Here is a 24,041-nt window from a genome sequence, read left to right on the forward strand (position 1 = left end):
TAGTTAGGTGGCAAAGACATCAACATAAGGTCACTGCTCATCAGAGCACTTCTGGCCTTGTGAGGCTGGCAGTTACGATGCTGAAAGATGTCATCGCCGTCGGGGAAGACATCAAGCAGGAGGGGAAGATGGCGGTTCGCAGTAATTTTCACGTAGACTGCAGCTGGTATGGCCGCTACGATTATTGACTTAGGTTCCATGGAAGCCCAGGCGGTTGTTCGCCACAGCACGCTACTGCCCCATCCACCTGCGTCCGTGGCGCAGTACTAGTTTCGACCAAATACTTACCGTTATGACGGCGCATCCGAAAACGACCAATGACGTGATTCATCCGGCAAGGCAACACGGTTTATTTGATCCTCTGTCCAGTCTCTTCAGTCCTTTGCCTTTACCATTTAATCGACGATGTCGTTGGGTCAATATGGGGATCTCTCAGAGATTGTATGTTGCGGCACCTCACGTTTGACAACGTGCACTGAAATATTTGTGCAACGAAATACTTGTGGCTGCACAACAAATTTACTGACGTCAGATCCGCCACAAATCGTCGCCTGTCTTCTTGTTAACGTTTAAAGACCACTTAAGCTGCGTAGATGATGCTGGAACAAGTAACTTAATAAAAGACTCTAGAGGCTGCAATGGCGGGAGATACGCAAAAGTGGATCAGAAATGTTGAACATGTGACTTCACTAGACGAGGTACCTCAGCCCACGTGCAGCGGTTGGGCTTCTCGACCCTACTCTCTCTTGTACGGGACAGTGCTAAGTATCGTTCCGCTACGTTATCCTTTTAAGTTCTTGCATTAGCCGATGTGGTCGCCGTAGAGGTGATAAAAGACTGTGATGAATCGGTTTACATTTACGCAGACAGTGTACCCTTGTGGAGCGCTATATACCAGTGCCCTGTACCAGTATGAGTAGGATCGACATGCTCAATCGCTGCACGTTCGATGAGGTACGTAATCTGGTAACGTCACATATTAAACATAGACTACATCATCCACTCTTGGGGTATTTCACGACGTTTGGCGACAATGTGTCTTATATTAAATCACTTAGCGTCATCTACATTGCTTCGGGGTTTTCTAAGCGTTAACAAGAATCACCCCGTAGAATGATTAAGCCTCCGACCAAGACATCTTGTGACGAGGCAAAGTCGTTCAACACTAGTCGCTTACTCGTGGTTTCAGCAACGTTCAACCACTTCCCAAATATGGCCCAAAATGGTTCAGATGGCTCTGAGCACTATGGGGCTTAACATCTGAGGTCATCAGTCCCCTAGAACTTAGAACTACTTAAACCTAACTAACCTAAGGATGGCCGGACGCGGGATTGAACCGTCGTCCTTCCGAATGCGAATCCAGTGTGCTAGCAACTGCGCCAACTCGTTCGGTCAGCAACAGTCTGAAAAGCTTTTAAGGATGAGGCCGAAGTGGTGCTGAGAAATTACTGTTAAGAAAAAAAATCGTTGTGTTGCGTCGTTCCTGAGTTCGTTAGCATTGCAGTTGGATAATCGGGCCGTTACACCCTTAAATTCAAGCGGCCTGCGGATACGATTAGTTTCAGTAGATGATGGTACACGAGACTGCCCAGCCTTTGGCTTGTGTTCATTCGGTAGTTTTGTTCCATGTTCAATTTTTGTATCGCTTTCTTGTTTGATTTTTAGGAAACCAAAGAAAGACCACGTTTGGCGATAACGTCTCTGGGAGGCCTCTTGAATTCGAGCACGCAATGGCCAAACTTCAAGTCTGATTAACTCGGAAACGGCCCCACCGTATCGCATTTTCTCTCAGCAATTATTTCTTAGGATAACTTACCCTGCAACACCCTTAAAAGCTTTTCGTGCTGTTTCCGACCACCCTTTATACTGTCACTAACAGCTTCTTTTCGTGCACCGAACGGTTCAAAGCGCTTCAGTTTGGAACCGCGCGACCGCTACGGTCGCAGGTTCGAATCCTGCCTTGGGAATGGATGTGTGTGATGTCCTTAGGTTAGTAGTTGTAAGTTCTAGGGGACTAATGACCTCAGATGTTCCATAGTGCTCAGAGCCATTTTTTCGTGCTTTTTGTATTTTCAAAGCTGTTTTTCATCAGCTTGTGGTGAATTATTTTATGACTAGCTCAATGACAGAGTGGCTTTGCTTCAGATGGTCCCACACCACCAGAGGAAAAGGAAATATAAAAAAATATTTTTTTATTTACGTCCAATCCGCCGGCCAGAGCCCATTAATACGCGTTCCCACATCGGTGTAAAATATAGCCGATCTTGCCTGCTGGGTTACTGGATATGCTGGAAATAACGAGTGTCCCATAATAAAACGTACGAATGAGTTAAAGATAAGACATAATTCCTTTTTTTTGCGAGTTCTGAAACAACATATTACTTGTATAAGACGGGCGCGGATGCACGCTCAGCTATTAGTAGAGAAGGGAGCGCCAGTTTATCTTCGTACGGCGTGTCGTGACACGTAGCGTGTGTGACCCACTGCTACACATGTGCGCGGAGAGAATTTATGACGCGTTCGGGCGTGGAACGACACGAAGTAGCAGCGACGCCGCTGAACTCCCCTGCGTCAGTCGCCAGTGAGCAGATTTACGTCCGCCTCTGCGTGAGGCGTCGCTTGCCGCCGTGGCCACATACGCTGACTGGACTCGAGTTTCACTCACCTCGTACCCAACGGTAATCAGAGACCTGAGGTGAAATATACACAATCTAGAGTAAAGTCATTTGCTTTGAATGTTTTCTATTGTGAGGGGAACAATTTTAACGCAAACATTTTATCATTTCTGTTGCAGTCATTTCTCACGATAACTTCATTGTAGGATTCCTGGTTTGCATGATTTCGTATCGCACACTTATAAATCGATACGGCATGTAAATATCTATCAATACCACATGCACATTATTTAGTTGATCAGTTTATCATTTGTCTGCGTCAAAAATTGATCTACGCTACAAATCTTGCCCACTAAAGTGTTCTTATCTAGAATGTTCAAATAAAAATGATTATAATTCTTTGTAAAATTTCTTCATCATTTATTAGATGATTTAACGAACTGATAGAGTTGTAGCATATTTTTGTTTTAAGTAATTTGATAATTTTTTTCCTGTGTTGCATTATAGCACACAACGATTACTTTTAGAGGAAATGTAATTTTTAACACCACTTATCAAAGTTTGATGGCTTGTTAGAAGCAATCTTCGTAAAGGAGTGAATTTTTTCTAAGGCTTTTATTGCTGCGCCTAGCTATATATTATTCTTTATTGTCCTTTCTGTTCGAGGAATAGAAGATATTCAGTATTACATAAACATATATCGTTGTCACTATATTTTACAGGCCAGTCTTGCACACACAAACTTTTATACGTCACTATTACCGCTTTCGGCTATTGCCATCTTCAGATCACAAAATAATCTGATTTAGTATCATCGTCAAACTAAACATGTAGGTACGTAATAAGTGCTCCACTTATATGTACCTACATGTTTAGCTTGACGTTGATACTACATCAGATTATTTCTTCAATTAATGACGTTGTTGTGCCAACCAGGACGATTGCTGCCACGGTAGGAATCTAAAGACAACAACAAGAAGCGGTTGTTGTACCAGCTGAATGGGCATTGGTCAACCGACCTTAATAAATATTTTGAGGGGGAGGGGGTGCAGGGGTGGGGGGAGGGTAGCGTTTTCAGTAAACCCTTCGCATAGGAGTCTTCATCTCAGGACACTTAATCTACATCTACATCTACATTTATACTCCGCAAGCCACCCAACGGTGTGTGGCGGAAGGCACTTTACGTGCCACTGTCATTACCTCCCTTTCCACACACACACACACTTATCACTAAGCAATAATTACTATTATAACTACTCTTCATATTTTACATTTATAGAATAAACCTCTCCCATTGTTCCTCTGAACTACTGATGAACACACTGAATAATAAACAACGGTGGTTAAATGCGAAAGTGAAACTGGCGTACATCACATTATATTTGAAGAGTAACTAGTTAATTCAACACACATATCACAAATGACCCGAGCATTCGAGTGGACATTACCATGTCTCAACAATAGATATTCCGTAGCCTTTGCAGGTTATGGTAGTCATTGAGAATTGTGTTGCTACAACGCTTCGTTGACTGTTTATAGGTAAAGTTTCAGTGCTTGTAGTCTCCATTTACTTCTTCAACTATGTTTCTCTTCTTTCTTTTTCGAGTATTTTTTGTAATGTGAACGTTAAGCTTATATTGGGATTCTGTTCACTCTCACATTTTTGTCAATTTCTAATTACTGGCATTTAATCAAGATCACATTTTTTCACACCTTTCTTATACTGTATCAGTGGTTTCCAATCTGGGGGTAATTACCCCCCGAGGGGTAAAATGTAATTTAATGAGGGGTTGAAACAAAAGGGTCCACTTGTGTTTTGGTAACGAAATTGAGTTACTTGTAAAAGATCATTAGCATTATCACTATTTCGTAAGGCCGTGGAACCGATTACATTAGTAAGCAACAATTACATTTTGATTTGAAATTACAGCAGATATAGTGTGGTGGAGATTACAGCTGCCTCACATAGTCTACCCAATACACACACACTTAGCACTAAGCAATTATTATTATTATTTTTTTACTGTTATTATTATTGTGTTATTATTAATAGTGGTAATGATCAAACCCAAAGCATTGACAACCTGAGGTCTTCCAATTACTGACATTTCAGAAGCAAGGAGTTTACAACTAAGTGATTCTCAGCAGTAAACCTAAGTATACATTTTAATTTGGTTGATTTAAATGAGGCCGCAAGGTGTGAGTGAAGGAAGCACCTCTATGGAGAGCAGTGGTACTCAGGAAGCATATTTTGCAACAAGTGTCTACCCTCAATATTGATAGCTTTATTCATGAGGAGTAGTTGTACGTAGTTCTCGCGATGCACTGAGAATTGCTTCATCATTCTGTAAAAAGGAGTTGTTAGAGTAAGAAATACCATTTGCCTCATTGACTCGTTAGTTCGTGGCTTAACAAAACAACTACAAAAACCAAGAATCATTTGCCTTTTGTCTTTCTAAAAACAAAAGTTTTCATTCTAGGGTCTAGTCAGGTGCTAATGTTGCAGATGGTTGTGACAGAAGGGGTAGGGGGTTACTAGTTTATATATGATTGCATTGGGGGAGATGGGGGGGGGGGGGAGCAATGGTCTCAGAAAGGCTGAGAACCACTTTGCTATATCCTACAAAATTTAGTTTTCTTTATGCTCTGCTATGAAATTCCTCATATTTTAATAATTAAAAATTTTTTCTTTCTATATCGTTTTACTGAAAAATAAAACAAAGAATGTGAAAATGAGGTATCAATCAGTTGCTAGTGCATCGTATATCTGGCCTGAAGAACGGCTAACAACGAAGTGAGAACACAGGAACAATTGCCAACAGAGGGAGGAGGAGTACTTAGAAGAAAACTTCAAGTTCACAGTTCGTAAGCATTTTATTTTCCTTATACGTTACACAGACGACATAGCTATCACTTCGTTGCCTCGTCCGCTTCAAAATAAGCCGGCTGCGGACTGAGCAGTTTTAACCGAAGCAGAGCGTACCTAATTACCGCCCGTATCGACGTTGGAGAGAGTCGTTTCCGAACAGGGAGGAACAAAAAGTAGCAGTAATTGTTGCCTTTGTCGGTGATCGGCTTACATGCCAGAATTTACATAGGATTTACATGTTTATTGATACGAAGAAAATACACCGTGCGTTCTACGTCATCTTAATGCGACTTAAGAATTCTTGGGTTAAAATGTGTATAGCTTCTCATTAATTAGACACCGTATTTAAACGTTGGTGCTGCCGTAAATTCTTGACTGCCTCTTTGCGATGCGTTCGGTTGCTGCCCATTACTGATAAAGTAGGGTACATCTACATCTACATCCGTACTCTGAAAACAACTTCGAAGTGCATGGAAGGATAGGGCAACGGGTACTTCCCATTGTACCTTATATAAGGGTTTATCACTTTTCCATTAGCGTACAGCGTGTGGGAAGAAGGACTGCTTAAAAGGTTCTGTGAGTGCTGTAATTACTTTAATCTTGTCTTTACTGTCTCTGTGGGATCGTTACTTGAGAGTATATACGAGTATTATATTCGTAAATTCGTTACTAAAAATCGATTCCTCAAACTTTAAAAGTAGACTTTCGCTGTATAGTTGACACCTTTCTGCCACCAGCCACTTCAGGATCTTCAGCAACTCTGTGTTGCTCTCTTGTGGATCAAACAAACCTGTGACTATGTGTGCCGTCCTTCTTTGTATATGATCAATATCCATCATTAAACACATGTGGTGCGGCTCCCACCCATTTGCACAATTTTCTCGGCTGGGCCACACGCTCTTTGCTGAATGGCTGCAATTTCGTCCGCAGCTCGTGGTCGTGCGGCAGCGTTCTCGCTTCCCACGCGCGGGTTCCCGGTTTCGATTCCCGGCGGGGTCAAGGATTTTCTCTGCCCCGTGATGACTGGGTGTTGTGTGATGTCCTTAGGTTACGTAGGTTTAAGTAATTCTAAGTTCTAGGGGATTGATGACCATAGATGTTAAGTCTCAAAGTGCTCAGAGCCATTTGAACCATTGTTTGAACCTGCAATTTCGCCGCATCCCATCGATGAGTCTAAGACTCCACCTGGATTTACCTATGACTGAAGCAATGTCGTTATTCCTTTTCATATCCCCCACGACAGGTTACCCATACGTATTTACAAAAGTTGATTGATTTCAGCTGTGACTGGTTGATGGAGTCATATGATTTCTGAAGTTGTGGGAAATACGAATCGGACGAACTGCAGGAATTCTGCTACCATGGAATGAAAATAAGACTTTGAGGACGAAACAAAGAGGACACAAGAATCAGACAAACACAAATTTACGTCCAAATATTTCACCGATGTGACTATGTCAAGCATCACACTATTAATGCTGTATTCGAACGTTACAGGATTCTTTCTCCTCCAACCGTTACTAGTATAAAACACAGGTCTCAGTTTGAGGAACAAATTGGAGAGAATTTACGTCTGTATGGAAGTGATTGTGGGAAAACCTTAAACGAATAAAATCGAAGCTTTTGAAATGTAGCGCTGCAGAAGTACGTTGAAAATCAGTTGGACTAACAGAATGAAGGAAAGATGATTGGGGTCAATAGAAGAAAGGAAGGTTGGGTTTAACGTTCCGTCTACATCGAGGTCATTAGAGACGGAGCACAAGCTCGGATTATACCGAGGATGGGGAAGGAAATCGGAGGTGCCCTTTCGAAAGAGCCATCCCGGCATTTTCGTGGAACGATTTAGCGCAATCGTGGAAAACCTAAGTCTGAATTGCCAGACGGCTATTGTAACCAATGCGCCACCTCTCTCGGACGTGGACTGGCTACGAATAAAGATGTTCGCAAAATCGTCGAAGAAAGGAGCATTCTGAAAACACTGACAACAAGAAGGGATAGCGTGATAGCACATATGATAAGACATCAGGGAATAGCTTCCGTGCTACTTGATGGAACTGCAGTGGAAGACAGATTTTGGGATATATCCAACAAATATTTGACAACGTTGGATGCAAGTGCTACAACAAATAATAGACAACGTTTCGTCCAAGTGCTACAACAAATAATTAACACGCCGGGCGTAAGTGCTACTCTGAGTCTAAGATCTTTGCACAGAAGTAAGATTCGTGTAGGCCTGCGTCAGACCAATCAGAAGACGAAGAAAGGGTACACAGTTTCAGTTTTCCGAACATTTAAAGCAATTTACCAGTCTTGGCGCCACTTCAAAATCTTGCCGAGGACGAAAATATTTGTGCAGCTTTTCACAGATAAGACTTTATTATGATAACTACATAAAAAAATCATAAAATCGGGGATTGCTATTAAATTTTTCTTCCAGGTCGTTGAGACAGAACACGAAGAACGACGTTCTCAACAGAACAACGCTCTCAACAGACTTCAATGGGGACGCCTGAAGTTGCGTTTACTTGCAATCATTTGGACTGTGCTTCACTTGAAGATTCCTCCCTCCTTTGTCTAGGCCAAACCATGCGTTAGCACACGTATCTGTCATTCGCAAGATTTGTGATTCATTTTTCTGTCTGGCTATCCAGATTCAGTTTTTGCCATGGTTTCCCAATGCTGACTAAGACAAACGACAGGTTTCTTTGATAGGAGCACGGCTGACTTCTCTCACCAAATCTGTACGACCAGATTTCTTGCTGCGTTTCTAATGGCCACGTAATCGACACAGCGTGAAACAATAAACGTCCTTTCTTTCTTACTCAAATACACTGATAAACTGTTCGTAATTTGATTCCAAGTAATAACTCAAACTACGGGTACCAGAAAAGCTGCGGCTTTCAACGACCAACTTCTTGTTGTTGTTGTGGTCTTCAGTCCTGAGACTGGTATGATGCAGCTCTCCATGCTACTCTATCCTGTGCAAGCTTCTTCATCTCCCAGTACCTACTGCGACCTACATCTGCTTAGTGTATTCATCTCTTGGTCTCCCTCTACGATTTTTACCCTCCACGCTGCCCTCCAGTACTAAATTGGTGATCCCTCGATGCCTCAGAACATGTCCTACCAATCGATCCCTTCTTCTAGTCAAGTTATGCAACAAACTTCTCTTGTCCCCAATCCTGTACAATACTTCCTCGTTAGTTATGTGATCTACCCATCTAATCTTCAGCACCACATTTCGAAAGCTTCTATTCTCTTCTTGTTCAAACTAGTTATCGTCCATGTTTCACTTCCATACATGGCTACACTCCATACAAATACTTTCAGAAACGACTTTCTGACACTTAAATCTATACTTGAAGTTAACAAAATTCTCTTCTTCATAAACGCTCTTCTTGCCATTGACAGTGTACATTTTATATCCTCTCTACTTCGACCATCATCAGTTATTTTGCGTCCCAAATAGCAAAACTCCTTTACTACTTTAAGTGTCTCATTTCCTAATCTAATTCCCTCAGCATCACCCGACTTAATTCGACTACATTCCATTATCCTCGTTTTGCTTTTGTTCATGTTCATCTTATATACTTCTCTCAAGACACTGTTCATTCCATTCAACTGCCCTTCCAAGTCCTTTGCTGTCTCTGGCAGAATAGAAAGGTATTAGTCGATAGTAGAGAAGGGGAGGAAAATGCCTGTTTGTGTTTCACTTTCGCTACGAGAGTCGACGCTTAGATTGGATAAGGTTTTATCACCTTGTCCTGGACAGTATATCCATAAAAACTATTAGTATCCGTCAGAATGATTCTCTTGTGTTTCTTCGCAGCTATATATTTATTTGCGGTATTCTGTGTGCCAGTTTTAGAAACAGAAAGGAGCTCTCAGAAGTTCTTTCTTCGTCGGAACGCTGTTACGATATGATGTGAGTCGCTAAACCATTGTTTCTTCACGTGCACTATATTGCACAATTTAGAGAGGCAACGCAATTTATCATTCCAATAGAGAGTCTACCTAAATCAATAGTATTTGGTCTGCTGGCCTGCTGCTGGTAACTGCTGCTCTAATCAGAGGAAGAGGAATAGCAAAGATAACTATGAGATTACGGGTGAAATTGTTGTCACCAGGTCTGGCACGCTGACGCGAGTTATTGCTGCAGCTAATGTGGCAAAATGCCATCGGCGTTATGCGAGGCACGAATGTTTGTGCATTCATGTAAAATGCGAGCGACAGGCGGTCATTAATCACTCAGTTTCAGAGCAATATAGCACACCCGTCAGTGAAATAACGTAACGTATGCATGTTTGTGCATAAAGCGCCGTGTCTGCATACGCAAGCGTGTTTGCGGTAAATTAACTGTGAATTTAAATACTTGTATTTACAATGACTAATAGGTTCCCTTTCTGCTAGAGATTTTTGAAACCTCTGTTAAATTTGTAATGAAGTACTACAAATGAAGTTTCTTGGGACTTTATTCAAACCTATAGACCTGCGAGACACTGCCAAAACCAACAGACCTATGACACAGTGACACATTGCACAATGTCAGCAGAGGTTCCGAGCATACGGGATGGATTCTGAGACATCTAAATGGCTTGAAGGCTTTTTAAGTAATACAACCGAGTACTGTGTCTTCGATGGCGTGTGGTCATCGGACACAAAGATATCGTCAGAGTTGTTCCAGGCAAGTTTGATAGGATTACGCTTGTTCTTTATATACCGTTCAGAAACGGTCTGAGGATGGGGTGAACAGTAACATACAACTGTATGCAAACGGAGCTGCAGAGTACGGGAAAGTTTCGTCTTTGACTGAATGTACAAAGGAAGAGAATATCCTGGATATAATTTACATTTGATTTGCTGAATGGCAACTGTCTAAGAGCAGAAAAATATGAGGTAACGCAAATGAAGAGGAGAAATGAACCCGAAATGCTCGAATGCACTATTAGTGGTGTGTTGGTCGACACAGTCACGCCGATCAAGTAGCTAGGCGCAGCGTTGCAAAGCGACGTTAAATGAATTTAGCATGTAAGGTCAGTTATAGAGAAGACGAATGGTGGGCTTCTGCTGATTGGATGAATTCTATGGAAGTGTAACTCATCAATAACGGAGACCGCGTACTGAACACTTGTGCGACTCATTCTCGATTACTGCTTGGGTATGGGATTACGTCCACGCTGAATTAAAGAAAGATAACGAAGCAGTTTAGAAATAAGATTAAGGTTTAACGTCGCGTTGATATCGAGGTCCTTATAGCCGGAGCACAAGGGAAGGAAACTGGCCATGTCCTTTCCAAAGAAGTGTCCCACCGTTCGCCAGAACCAATTTTGGGATATCATGGAAAACTTAAATCTGGACGGCCGTTTGCCGATTAGTCCTTCGGAATCGAACGTGCTACCTACTGTGCCACTTCACTCGGTAAACAGTTCAGAGGCGTGTTGCTAGATTTGTTACCGGTAGGTTCTATAAAAAAGCGTGTATTACTGAAATCCACCGTGAACTCAAATGGGAATCCCGAGAGGGAACGGAATGCCGTTCAAAAAGTTTGTAGAACCTACATTGGCGACAGACTACAGGTCGATCCTACTGCCGCCAACACACACACATATGGCGTGAAGACATGGGAAACAAGGGAAATCAAGACTCGTACGGAAGCATACAGCTAGTTGTTTTTCCCTCGCTCCACATGCAAGTGAAACAATAAAAGCATGGCTAGTAGTGGTACAATTACACTGCGCCATTCATCATATGGAGACTTGCTGAGTATGTATGTGGATTTAGATGTCAAAGAACTTCAGTGACCATCAACACCGGAGCAACATTTCTTCCATCAAGTGACTGGTACAAGTGGGAAGTTTGGAACCTAAGTAGGAACTCCGTAATGTCTAATTTATCGAGTCCTTTTGAACGTTCGGAAGAAACTGAAACAATGTACAAGATCTGCTCGAAACCAGATTTTATTTCAGTCGGGCGTCTCACTATAACAGGCTTAAAACCACGCTGATTTTACGTAATAGAAAATGTAGTTCATCTTTCTGTTTCGCATTTTCTCTTTAACTACGTCAATTGGGAGCCCTCAGGTATCGTACTTGCACTGTCCTACATCTTGAGGCACACTATATAAGTTGTCGTCTTAGATAACTCATTCGGTTTCTTTGAAATGAAAATATTTCTACGACACTTTCATTCCTATCTTACACAAAAATTACAAAATACATATTCTCCAAATGCAAGGTGAAGTTACGAGAATGAATAGTTGAAGGTATCCCCACCTATTTCTCACTAACAAAGGTCATTTAGGAGAATTTCATGGCAAGCTCAAACAATTAAGTGACTGCAGAGTTAGCTTATCACATTTCAGAACCAAAACTGCCGGTAGAAAAGCAGGATAAAGAAGGATTGGAGTTCAAGTGCCCACCGACATGCACATCAAAGTGTACACATTGCCGGCGACTATCAGGTTCCATTAAGGAACGGAGCAATTGAAAACTGAGTAGCAGAGAACGCACCCCAACAATTTTTCTTAGTATGATAGCAATGGAGCGTGAAGATTTGACAATGCCACTAGCTCTCGCGAAACAACAGGAAAATTATCAAATAATCGTCAGCCGATGAACCTGAGACAGAAGCCAATAGCTAATTTGTCAAAAAGGACCTTAACAATTTTACAAATTAGTTTGGCCGTTTGACAACCTAGCAAGAGGAAATTAAGACAGGACGTAACTACAACGACTATCTTCAAATAATGAGTATTGTATTTTCTCCTATGACAAGGAGTTTTTCAGTTACAATCACAGCTTTTTTTCTATCATCAACCAATCTTTCCATTTCGTAACCAACCAGTTGGTAGCATAATTAAGAAATTACACCGAAAGTAAAAAAAAAAGAAGAAACAGTATTCAAATTATAAGCTGCTGCTATACCTGCGTCACGACATCCATTACCCCAGCTGCGAGGTATTTCGTTGAGCACTAATACAAAGCAATGTTTCGTTGATACGTAATTTAGCTACGAAATTGTGACTCCGACATTGACCGTTATAGGGACAAATGAGTAGCTTATATCGAATGATACACAAATTTAGCTGTCGAAACGCAAGAGTTATTAATTACTATTGCCACTGTCATACTGGCTGAGGAATAAATAAGAGATAAAACGGGCTTTTGGCAGTACACGGCAAGAGAAATGAACACTGTGCACCAGACATACCATATAAAGCGTAAAGTTTTTGGAATAGCATCTTAGAGTCATAGTGGAAATAAAGTAAAGTACATTCACGAGCAATTGAGAGAGAGTTGCAGCGTTGGAGGCAAACCGTAGTTGTCAGTACAGCGAATGTCACTTCAATTGGCTGTCATCATGTCCAATGCTTGCCATGGGCTTCACAAGTTTACCGCATATTACATTTTCGCTGTGGGTGAAGGAATCCACCTCCCTCCTCCCTCGTGTAACTCACAATAATCGCTGGTCACAAGGCTCGAGCATGGGAAGCACTACTGAACGCTCGGCGTGTGGTAAAATATCAGGTAGACGGACAAGTCGTGATAGGCGTATAAGTACGACGGTGGAAGTGCAATAACGTGTTAACAATCTCAAGGGGCAAAGCATCAGGGTAGCAAAGAGCAGCCGGCCGGGATGGCCGAGAGGTTCTTGGCACTACAGTCTGGAACCGCGCGACCGCTACGGTCGCAGGTTCGATCCTGCCTTGGGCATGGATGTATGTGGTGTCCTTAGGTTAGTTAGGTTTAAGTAGTTCTAACTTCTAAGGTACTGATGGCCTCAGCAGCTATGTCCCATAGTGCTCAGAGCCATTTGAACCATTTTTTTTAACAACGAGCACACAGTTTCTGCTGCTAGTGGAGATACACGATCCCCTAAAGAAATCAGTTATCGTCTTTCGCTGTAGAAGGATACAACCTCTTAATGTGGAATAATATATCTACTTATCCGTTGCGGCGTCTGGATCAGGTGATCCGTACTCTTATGAAGAAATGTACGACTCCTTCATATCACATTAGTGTGAAACCCACACAGCTTGTATGCCGTCAGACTCCTCCTTTTTCTTCTCCAAGTCAGCTGCGGTGGCATCAGTCCTTTTGTGTTCATTTTTAATGGCGTTGAGACCGACGTAGACGACTTCCACATCGTTCCAGCTAGCCACTCAGTTCTAGACTGCGGTTGACCAGTCATGGATAACGATAGCTCGGCCACGCTTTCGGCGGCTCTTTGTGTCAATGCCAATACGCGCCGCCTCAGTACTGTACGCTGCTAGGTTGATATCTCTTAGATAATGTCTCTTGAGTGAGCGCCGTCATACTGTATAATGTTAGTACTCTGAAGATCTGTAATGTACGTAGCCACTGATAGCATGCCTAAACCGAACAGAGAGAAATCTACAGAACACGATGAAAGGGCGTCAACATCGCCGAAGAAATAACTATCAGCGTCTCAGGCGCTCGAGAACAGCGGAAAATAAGCCTCCAACTGATAGTTTTAAATTATGTGTTGGTGGTAAGTTCCTTTGGAACCAATCTGTTGAGGTCATCGGTCCCTAGGATTACAAATTACTTAATGTAACTTAATCTAACCCATGCCCGAGGGAGGACTCGAACCTCCGACGGGGAGAGCCGCACGAACCGTGGTATGGCACCCAAGACCACGCGGTTACCCCGAGTGGCTAAATGGTGTGATGTGTCGTCGAACGCGAGATTGTTAATCGCGTTATTATTATAATTGACATGGCTCTGTAAATGTGTCATAACTGAAATTTCATGGGTCTGGGTCCATTGTGAAGGAGTAAGAATTTCTCACGACACGTACCTTCACGGGTGGCCTGTTAGTGAAGTGACTACATATATATAGCTTCGGCGTTCAATCTTAAGTTGCTAGTAGGAATTTTCTGTCATTTACAGCTTACTTCCCTTTCGGCAGTTATTAATGTACAATACTGACCATTTCGCACTGATACGGAGTCCTCGATACACTGTTGGTCTCGCTGTAATTGGCTGGATAAGTCAGTTCAGAGGTCGGAGGAACGCACTTACATTAGGATGACGTGTAAACTCACTGAATAAAAAATTAATTACCTCATTAAAAGACAACAGTGGCCGTTTTAAAGCACTACAGATGGAATCAAAGCGGTACCAGATGGTAATGTGAAAGTCATGGCATTGAAGTGGTGTAATCAGATCTACGAAATCACCGCAGTAATATGGGCCGACCGTCATAACTACTTGGCTGGACATACCCTTTACAACAACGTAAATGTAATTGTCCAATTTATTGGTGTATCAACGCGGACTGTCCAACGTACGTACCTATAATGAATAGTGCACCATTCGCAAGACGTGTTAAGGGTCTAAGAACAATGGCTGTAAAAAGGTCATAGCTTTTCAATGACAATCGATTCCAAACACAGTAGAAATTTCTGCTGCCCGTGATTGCAGGTTCATCTCAACCAGTTTCCTAGTGAATATTGTAAAGGAAACTGCAAGTAATGAACCTCACAGAAGGCCGTCGGTCACAGTGACTCATATAGCTGCGCATGTTCAGTTGGTAAAGCTATGCAGATATTTGACAGTAGCTGACTTGAAAAGAGCAATGTGTCCGACGATCGCGATTTTGCCTCTTTTTAAATGAATAAAAATGAGTGCATCGTAGGCCCAGTGATCTGTCTAATTCGCAGTAACTGGAGGGTACAGTTCAAACCAAAGTTGGTTCTGTAATGTTTTGGGAGTGTTTTTTCGTTCCACGGCCTGGACTAACTAATTTATCACAGAACCTGACCCATGACATTCATCTCAACATTTCTGGCGGCCTGGTGTCTTCCTTTGTTCTACAAATTTATAACGAGTGTCTAAGCAATGGGTACACTTCCCTGATGAGAACTGTTGTTTTTACAAAACTCCAAGATTACGTTCCTGACTTGGCTGTCACGAGCCCAATCGCATCTCGACTGACCCGCTAAATTACGTAGCTGAATATCATTGAAAATTTCTGGAACTGATTGGGACAGTAGCTGAAACGCAGCAATCAGCATACCTGCAATTTGACGGATCTACGAGACTGCATCAGCAATGGGGTGCTTCAGTTGGATATGGCATTTCTGAAGAAATTTGTGTACACTCTTCGTCCTTGAACTGACCGATGTTAGAATGTGTTAACGTGACGTCAAATCAGTTGAAGGTTGGAGAGACGACATCTCAGTTACATGTAGTCTGCAGTGTGAGGTCCCCGGTACATTGCTCGAACGAATTGTCGAAAGCTGACTAAAGACTGTCGAAGACTGCGACTGGATTGTGTAGCTGCGAGCGACGTTGATTTTGATCCGAAGACGGCATATGCCACCTGGGGAATAGTGGATATACTGAGAGACAGCGTAGTGAAACAGCTACCAGAGCGCAATCGCTGTCTACCACTCTATATGGAATGGTCACAGCCAGAAGGCTCACTCTGGTACCAATGTCTAAAGCAAGCAGGTAACCACACAACGGAAACCCACTCGTGGTTCCTGAAAGGTGTCAAGTTGTGGACATCCCAGTGGCTGGTTACAGAACAAGTTGCACGTGCTGCCTCAGTTGTACAACGATGCTGGCATCAATGGTCACGTGGACATTCCCACATCCGTAGACGTCCGCGCAGAACTAACGCCCGCCAGGATCGCCCTATTCTAAGGGCAGCAGCGGCGGCAGATGCTGCAGCTACCACAGCAAAGATGGCTTGTGAGTCCAGACGTGTCAACACGAACTGTTGCGAACCAGTCGTTAGCAGTGGGGCTACAGCCACGGAAACCTCTAGCACGTCTCCCACTCACTCCACAGCATCGAAACGCACGGCGGGACTGTTACCGTCAGAGGGTCAATTCGAAGATGGATTGGCGCGTCGTGGTCTTCAGCAATGAAAGCAGATTCTGCCCTTACGCAAGTGATGGTCGTTCGCGCCTGTGACGTACACGCGGCCAGTGGTGTCTAGTAGAGTGGTTCGTTCAAGAAGCACTGGCCTCATGGCAGGCATTATTGTCTAGGGCGCGATAAGCTACAACTCTCGTTTGTTGGTGTTTCAGGAGAGAATGCTAACCTGCACTCGATGCGTGCAGAATGTTGTTACAATTTTGCTGTTCTTGCAACATAAAGGTGATGTGTTGTTCCAACAGGATAACGCTCTTCCACACACTGCCTGTGTAACTCAATGTGCTCAGCAAGATGAGCATCAACTTCCCATGTCAGACTTGTCTCCAAATGAGCAAGTGTGGTATATGATGGGAAGAGAAGTGCCTCGTGCGACTCGTCAGCCAACATGTCTTACAGAACTACGCGAACAGGTCGAGCAGATGTGCAAAAAAAGTATCCTAGGACAGCATTCTCCACCTGTACGACTGACTAGATTCCGGAGTCTGCACCTGTACTACCGCCCGTCGGCGCTACACCACGTACTAATTTGGCTGTTTCAGCATGGGACGATACCTGTTACCTCAGACCCGCCTGTGATATTTATCTGCAAATGTTATCATTTCATATACTCCATTTGCAGTGTTGCAACAATATATCTTGAGTGAAATGAGAACCTCTAAAGGGGTATACACTACTGGCCATTAAAAGTGCTACAGCACGAAGATGACGTCCTACAGGCACGAAATTTAACCGACAGGAAGAAGATGCTGTGATATGCAAATGATTATCTTTTCAGACCAATCACACAAGGTTGGCAGCCTACAATGTGCTGGCATGACGAAAGTTTCCAACAGATTTCTCATACACAAACAGCAGTTGACCGGCGTTGCCTGGTGAAACGTTGTTGTGATGTCTCGTGTAAGGAGGAGAAATGCGTACCATCACGTTTCCGACTTTGATAAAGGTCGGATTGTAGCCTACCGAGATTGCTGATAATCGTATCGCGACATTGCTGCTCGCGTTGGTCGAGATTGAATGACTGTTAGCAGAATATGGAATGGGTGGGTTCAGCAGGGTAATACGGAACGCCGTGCTGGATCCCAACGGCCTCGTATCACTAGCAGTCGATATGACAGGCATCTTATCCGCATGACTGTAACGGATCGTGCAGCCACGTCTCGATCCCTGAGTCAACAAATAGGGACGTTTGCAAGACAACAACCATCTGTACGAACAGTTCGACTACTTTTCCAGCAGTATGGACTATCAGCTCGGAGACCATGGCTGAGGTTACCCTTGACGCTGCATCGCAGACAGGAACGCCTGGGATGGTGTACTCAACAACAAACCTAGGTACACGAATGGCATAACGTCATTTTTTTCGGATGAATCCAGGTTCTGTTTACAGCATCATGATGGTCGCACCATTGTTTGGCGACATTGTGTTGAATGCACATTGGAAGCGTGTATTGGTCATCGCCATACTGGCGTATCACCCGGCGTGATGGTATGGGGTGCTATTGGCCACACGACCGCATGTTGCAGGTCCTGTACAGGCCTTTCTGGATACAGAAAATGTTCGGCTGCTGCCCTGGCCAGCACATTCTCCAGATCTCTCACCAATTGAAAACGTCTGGTCAATGGTGGCCGAGCAACTGGCTCGTCACAATTTGCCAGTCACTACTCTTGATGAACTGTGGTATCGTGTTGAAGATGCATGGGCAGCTGTACCTGTGCACGCCGTCCAAGCTCTGCTTGACTCAACGCCCAGGCGTATCAAGGCCGTTATTACGGCCAGAGGTGTTGTTCTGGGTACTGATTTCTCAGGATCTATGCACCCAAATTGCATGAAAATGTAATCACATGTCAGTTCTGGTATAATATATTTGTGCAATGAATACCCGTTTATCATCTGCATTTCTTCTCGGTGTAGCAATTTTAATGGCAGGTAGTGTATTTTTTTTTTTTTTTTTTTTTCAGCAACGCATCTTCTCTGGTTGCGACTTTACAGATATTCAGATACCTCACTGAAATTGTGTCCAGCAGAGTTCAAGTGAAGGGTGGACACGCTTCATATTATTGAGGTCTACGGTCAATCAGGTAGTGTAGACGTACAGGTTTGCTGCGTCAATAATAGTGCCTGCGGCACTGCCACTGGCTGGCATAGGCTTTCGTTGGCGCAGCCGCTCGTGGCTGGCGCTCTCGCCTCGCGAGCGAGCGGCCGGCAGAGAAGCTGGCTGGCCGGACCCCGGAATTAGCGCGGCGTGCGCTGCAGCCGCCGATCGCGGCTGTTTGCGCAGCGGTGGCGGCAGCAGCGGCAGCTTCGGCAGCCGGCGGCGATCTGCTCATTATCTGATCCAGTGGCCGCGGCGGGCTAAATTAGGCGAGTCGACCGCAAGGTCGCGCCGCGCGTGCCTGCCCCCGTCGCACCGGCGCCGTGTGGGAACTGCCGCCTGCTACGTACATAAAACACAAACACACACGCGCACGCGGCACCGCGCTAACCCGCACGGCCGCAAAGCGAGGCGATTGTTTCTGCGTTGCGCGGGGCGACGAGTGAACACTTCGCACGTGGCAGTAAACCTATTAAGGCGAGCTTCCCTAATTAACGACCTTTAGAGCAAGGCGGTATGCAGCTTAACAGACGGCGTGTCAGAATAGTACAGGTGCGACGATTACCCTTTTCTCCGTTTACATCGAAAGAAATAATTAGTACTGGCTCAGAGCTCGTTGCTTTTCTCGCATTTGCTCAGTACTAAAATAAAACAAATTATTCGGACACATATTAGGCCTACTGAAAAATTGTCCTGAAGAGAAGTTTCTTTTTCTATGCGAGTCGGACAAAGCCGATTTCTCATAGTGTCTGTGAAAGCGCTTTCTTTGATTTAGTCCACAAACCTTCTATGCTCTCCATTCTAATGAAGGCCATAGGAACATGGTCTTTTCCGAATGTACTTTTGACCGAAATGCGATACTGGTAGCTGTAGTATGAGTTTTTCGTTAATCGTATCTTTTGAGTTCTTGTGGTGATATTTCCACAGAAACTTTCATCCCCTAACAAGCATTTCTTCATTTCCATCCGAGAAGCCAAATAATAATTTTCATAAATTTATCTTTAAAAATGCCTCATTATGAAATATTTTCATAAAACTTTTCATCCGCTTTTCCACCGCCGTAGCGGGGGAATTTCCAAAACCACTGAAAGAAGTAATTTTTTTTCATTTCCAACCGAGAAATCAAATACTTATTTTCACTCATGTAGCTCTAAAATGCTTTAGAAGTTCTTTAATAAAGACTTATTTTCTTTTAAAAAAAAGTGTCACTCGATTTTTCATCTCCATAGAGATCGGATCTCCAAAAAATTGTGAAACGCATTTTTTTTTTTTTAATTTCTGACTTAGGAACCAAATGTCAATATACGTATGTCTAACTTGAAAATTGCCTCAATAGCGAGGCATTTTCAAATTTATCTCCTATTTCACCCTCTTGGCGGTGAAATTTTCAAAAATTCCTTCTTTAACCATCCCTACAGTGTAAGATCAACATCGTCGTCAAATTCCAAGTTAGTCAGGACGTTTCCTTTTTATGTACAAATTGGTATGTCCCATGTGGCGCACACACTATTTCTCTATACCGTTTTTTTAAATTTCTTTAGTTTAGCACGAACTTGAAACTACAGTAAAATACGGCAAATAAAAGCAGCTACTGGTTACAGGGTCCATCAGCCACATTTTTAATTCAGCTGTCAAGTGTCACAATAGGAACTTTGAATCACAAGTGTATTATTGCTACGCTTTTCGTATAGTTTCGTGAATATTGTTTGTTATATGACGTGGACAACATTCGTTCTCGCTTGAAGTATAGAGTGTCTGTTGCCATTATGCCTGTGTGCACATTTGAATTGCAGATTTTTGCTCGAAAATGGGGAATACTCCAAAGTGCTGCCGTAATAAATGAAAATTTTACAGCCTTAAGCGAGAACTGGCATGTTTGATAGAAAAAACTAAATACTTCCCCCTCAGACACAGAAGTAATTCATTTTTGTCTAAATATTGATAATATTGTCAACGAAAAGGTAGTAGCAAGAGTACACGAGGAAAGATGTGGAGAAGAGTCTATCTGATAAATAGGTAGAACACAGGCACGTTTGTGAAGACATTCAGAATCACAGATGGTGGTGGAAAGAGATTTAGAAGGGAATATTTGTAAAGGCAAACATCGACAGAATATGTAAACCGAAGTACGAAGACTGATAGTGTGGCAAGTACAGTACAAAGAGATTACAACGAGACAGAACCGTTGAACGTGAAATTATTCAAAAATTTATCGAGTTGAAAAAAATATTCGCAGGGTATTTAACAGCGAGCGTAGTAACTGGAACGTTATGTTGATTGCCTGTGGACAGCGTGGAAACTACTTGACCGTCTGTTGAATGTGATTTGACGACATAACCACATCTCGGTATTCTTTTACAGTGTACTTATTCATTTATTTTCTTCTATGACCGCCGGCCGGTGTGGTCGAGTGGTTCTAGACGCTTCAGTCCGGAACCGCGCGTCCGCTACGGTCGCAGGTTCGAATCCTGCCTCGGGCATGGATGTGTGTGATGTCCTTATGTTAGTTAGGTTTAAGTAGTTCTAAGTTCTAGGGGACCGATGACCTCAGATGTTAAGTCCCATAGTGCTCAGAGCCATTATTTCTTCTATGATCAATTTTGGTCCAGTATTCCTTTCACCGTGCGGAATCAGATCAGATAAAGAAAGACATAATGTAGGCGGTTAGAAAACGTCGAGTGACATAAAAGTAAATACGAATGTAGAGACTTATTACTGAGACAAATACAGTAAAGACAAAATACTTTGGCTAAGGTGAAACACTTGAAGGAGATGTACCATTGAAAACCACAATTTAGCGCTGACGTCTGGAATTTTCCTCCAGTCATGGATAATTGCTGAACATACGCTGCAAACGACTCTTTGTTTTTGCTACTGTTGTTCTTAGAAACCTTTCAGCTTTAGACACACAGTGTTGATACTTTCGTTGCTGAAGGTGGCTCTAAATACATACCAACAAGTGCTGTAGGCTTATTCACCAACTGCTTTGTGTCAACTGCAAGTGCGAAGCAGAAAGTGTGAAAATACGCAGTAAGTCGTTACAAGAATGACGCCCCAGTCAGTACATTTCAAGTCATGAACTTCATAAAAGGCTATTAAAGAGGGATTCGTTGTGTTTTGCTCATCAGTTTCATATGTATTAGTTCTGAAGACTGTTTGTGTTATTTAAACAGCAAAAGATTTTATAGAGCGAGTGCACAGGGTTTCACATTTGCAGAGAAAGGCTTGTATTAGAGTAGCTACTGTGGGAAACCACAAATTAATTTTAGTCATTATATCTTCCGGTAACTCACTTGTTAAGTTCTGAACGTATTGACTGATTTATCATAGTGGCAGAAGTCAGAGTCTTGTATTAGAGTAGCTACTGTGGGAAACCACAAATTAATTTTTGTCATTATATCTTCCGGTAACTCACTTGTTAAGTTCGAACGTGTTGACTGATTTATCATAGTGGGAGAAGTCAGAGTCGTTTGAGTCAACGACTAAAATAAGAATAGCGGTAGCAGTGGATTTTACAATAAGATGACTATGGTACATTTTGCCCTTCTCTCCAAAATGAGCGATGAATGGAGGAATGTCATTTCATCTCTGTCAACTCGTCATGCGTGTTGCAGAAGAGCGTGATTACAAGCCACTGCAAACTGCGAAAAAGGCCGACTTTGATACAAAGCACTGGCATGGATGGCTGGGAGGTAATGGAGCGTACAGTAATCCTCCTCTACACGTACGATCAAACGCCACACATGACTGCGTAATAGAGACTTGAATGAAGCAGATCGATTACTGTCTATAACATCGGTCTGATCCCGAATCAAGCGCCAACTGCAGAACAGTCCATCAACTCAAAACTTCTACCCAGGATTAGTCACTCGAGGAAAACTTATACGTCGATGTTTCGGGATTAGCAGTCAGTAGGAGAGAAGCGATCTTCAAAGGACTGAACGTTAAAGTAATACTGCTAACGGCGTAGGAATAGGAAAGTCTGATTTCTGCATTCTGGCTGAGATGTTAATTTAGAACTAGAAGCATCGATTAGCTCTATAGACAACGCAAAACAGGGACTCAACAGAAGTGGTAATTATGAGCTTTCCAGTGTAGTTCCAAAAAGACTGTCTCTGTTACTAAACCATGACATTAAGAAGGAAAGCGTGGCATTCTTTCCCCTCACAGAGCTAGGTAATCTCAGACGCTACTGACAGCTGACAATAAACACTAAAGCAACGCTAAGCTTTATAACAAACACTGTCATTTACAAATTTTTAATTTAGTCCTTATACAACTCATCCGACAACATCCCTGGGAAGTTTTGCATTTCGCAGGATTTTCGTGACTCGGCAACTGAGTTTATTCAGTTTTCAGAGATAAACGAGAATCTGCTAAGTGTCATTTCTCACAGTGCCTGGCGGTAAGAAGCTATGCACGCCACTTCGCACAAGTGCCAAAAGCGCTGCCTAACTTCTAGGCTGCGGAACTTAGCACCGGCGTGGTTTGAACGCGAAAACAATTTCTCGATAGCAAGATGGTGTGCGGCAGTAGGCTAGAAATACGTAATACTTGCGGACACCGATGAGATATTTTGCTGATATTGTCAATCGTGTAAAAATATTCTTCATGTCGGAACCTGGCTTCTGGAAGAGCAATGTATCAATCGGCTTGGAAACGGCAGTTGCACGTGTGTGGTAGGTGCAATGTCAAGTGACGCTCTCGATGTTTGGATTTACCTTCACGTGGCTGTTCCTCGCATGTCATCACAAGAGATCGTGGCCGGAGGCGGCGGCGACGCTGTTATTCCAGCGGTGGGCGTGTCCGCTAGCGGGTTTACGAGTCCAGAATCACACACAGACGGCGAGCACAGTAACACGCAAACAGAGCTCCAGCGTGGAGGCGTGCCCCTTCGGAGAGCGTCGCGGAGGTGCCCGGAGCTACGAGACGTCCGCAGCCGGCGCTCGCACTGCGGCTACTGAACCCCACTCCACTGCACTCGCGACGTCGGCTGTGTCGGCCGCGAACTGGCCAGCCGCCGGCAGCCCGTCGAGTTCTTGTAGCGGCCGGCGGCGGCAGCGCCTCTGGCGGCGCGCGGCTGCATCGCGCATGCGTCGCCGGAGCGCCTCCAGCCAGACACCGGCGTCTGTTACCACCAGCCTGTGGGTCGTGGGGCAGCCTGCGAGGCCTTTCAGCTATCGGATCAGGACTTGCAGCGTTAACATAAACGAAGCAACAGCGCTTATTAGACTGCCAGTACAGTGTACACAGCATGCCGTGTCGCTCGCACTTAAACATCGCCACGGTTCTGCCAGGCGGCGGGAGTAGTGTTTATATGATCGTCATTTTGCCTCTGACGTTACGTAGACAAGTAGACCTCTTAAATCATGAAACTGTAACAATGTGGCGACCTTATGATTTTTGACTAACGAAGTGCTCGTTCCACAATAATTATATGCTATGGTGGTCGTCATTAATCACTGATGTTAGTTTGACCGCCCCCAAGCTCAGTAGCCAGCGCGTCTGACGGCTATGCAGAGGTTAGGGTTCTATTCCCGGCCAGCGCGGAAAT

The 24,041-nt window shown here is 43.6% G+C and overlaps 1 protein-coding gene across 1 annotated transcript in view; it reads right to left on the reverse strand.

Moving 5' to 3' along the window:
- The window catches only part of LOC126267303 (uncharacterized), a 364,313-nt gene extending 340,815 nt beyond the window's left edge, over positions 1–23,498 (reverse strand). Inside the window, exon 1 of the mRNA XM_049972379.1 lies at positions 23,209–23,498. The gene's annotated coding sequence lies outside the window, so the exon portion shown is untranslated. The remainder of the gene's footprint in view (positions 1–23,208) is intronic.
- Between the last annotated feature and the right edge of the window lie 543 nt (positions 23,499–24,041).

Source organism: Schistocerca gregaria, chromosome 4 (assembly GCF_023897955.1).
Source record: "Schistocerca gregaria isolate iqSchGreg1 chromosome 4, iqSchGreg1.2, whole genome shotgun sequence".
NCBI classification, from domain to species: domain Eukaryota; kingdom Metazoa; phylum Arthropoda; class Insecta; order Orthoptera; family Acrididae; genus Schistocerca; species Schistocerca gregaria.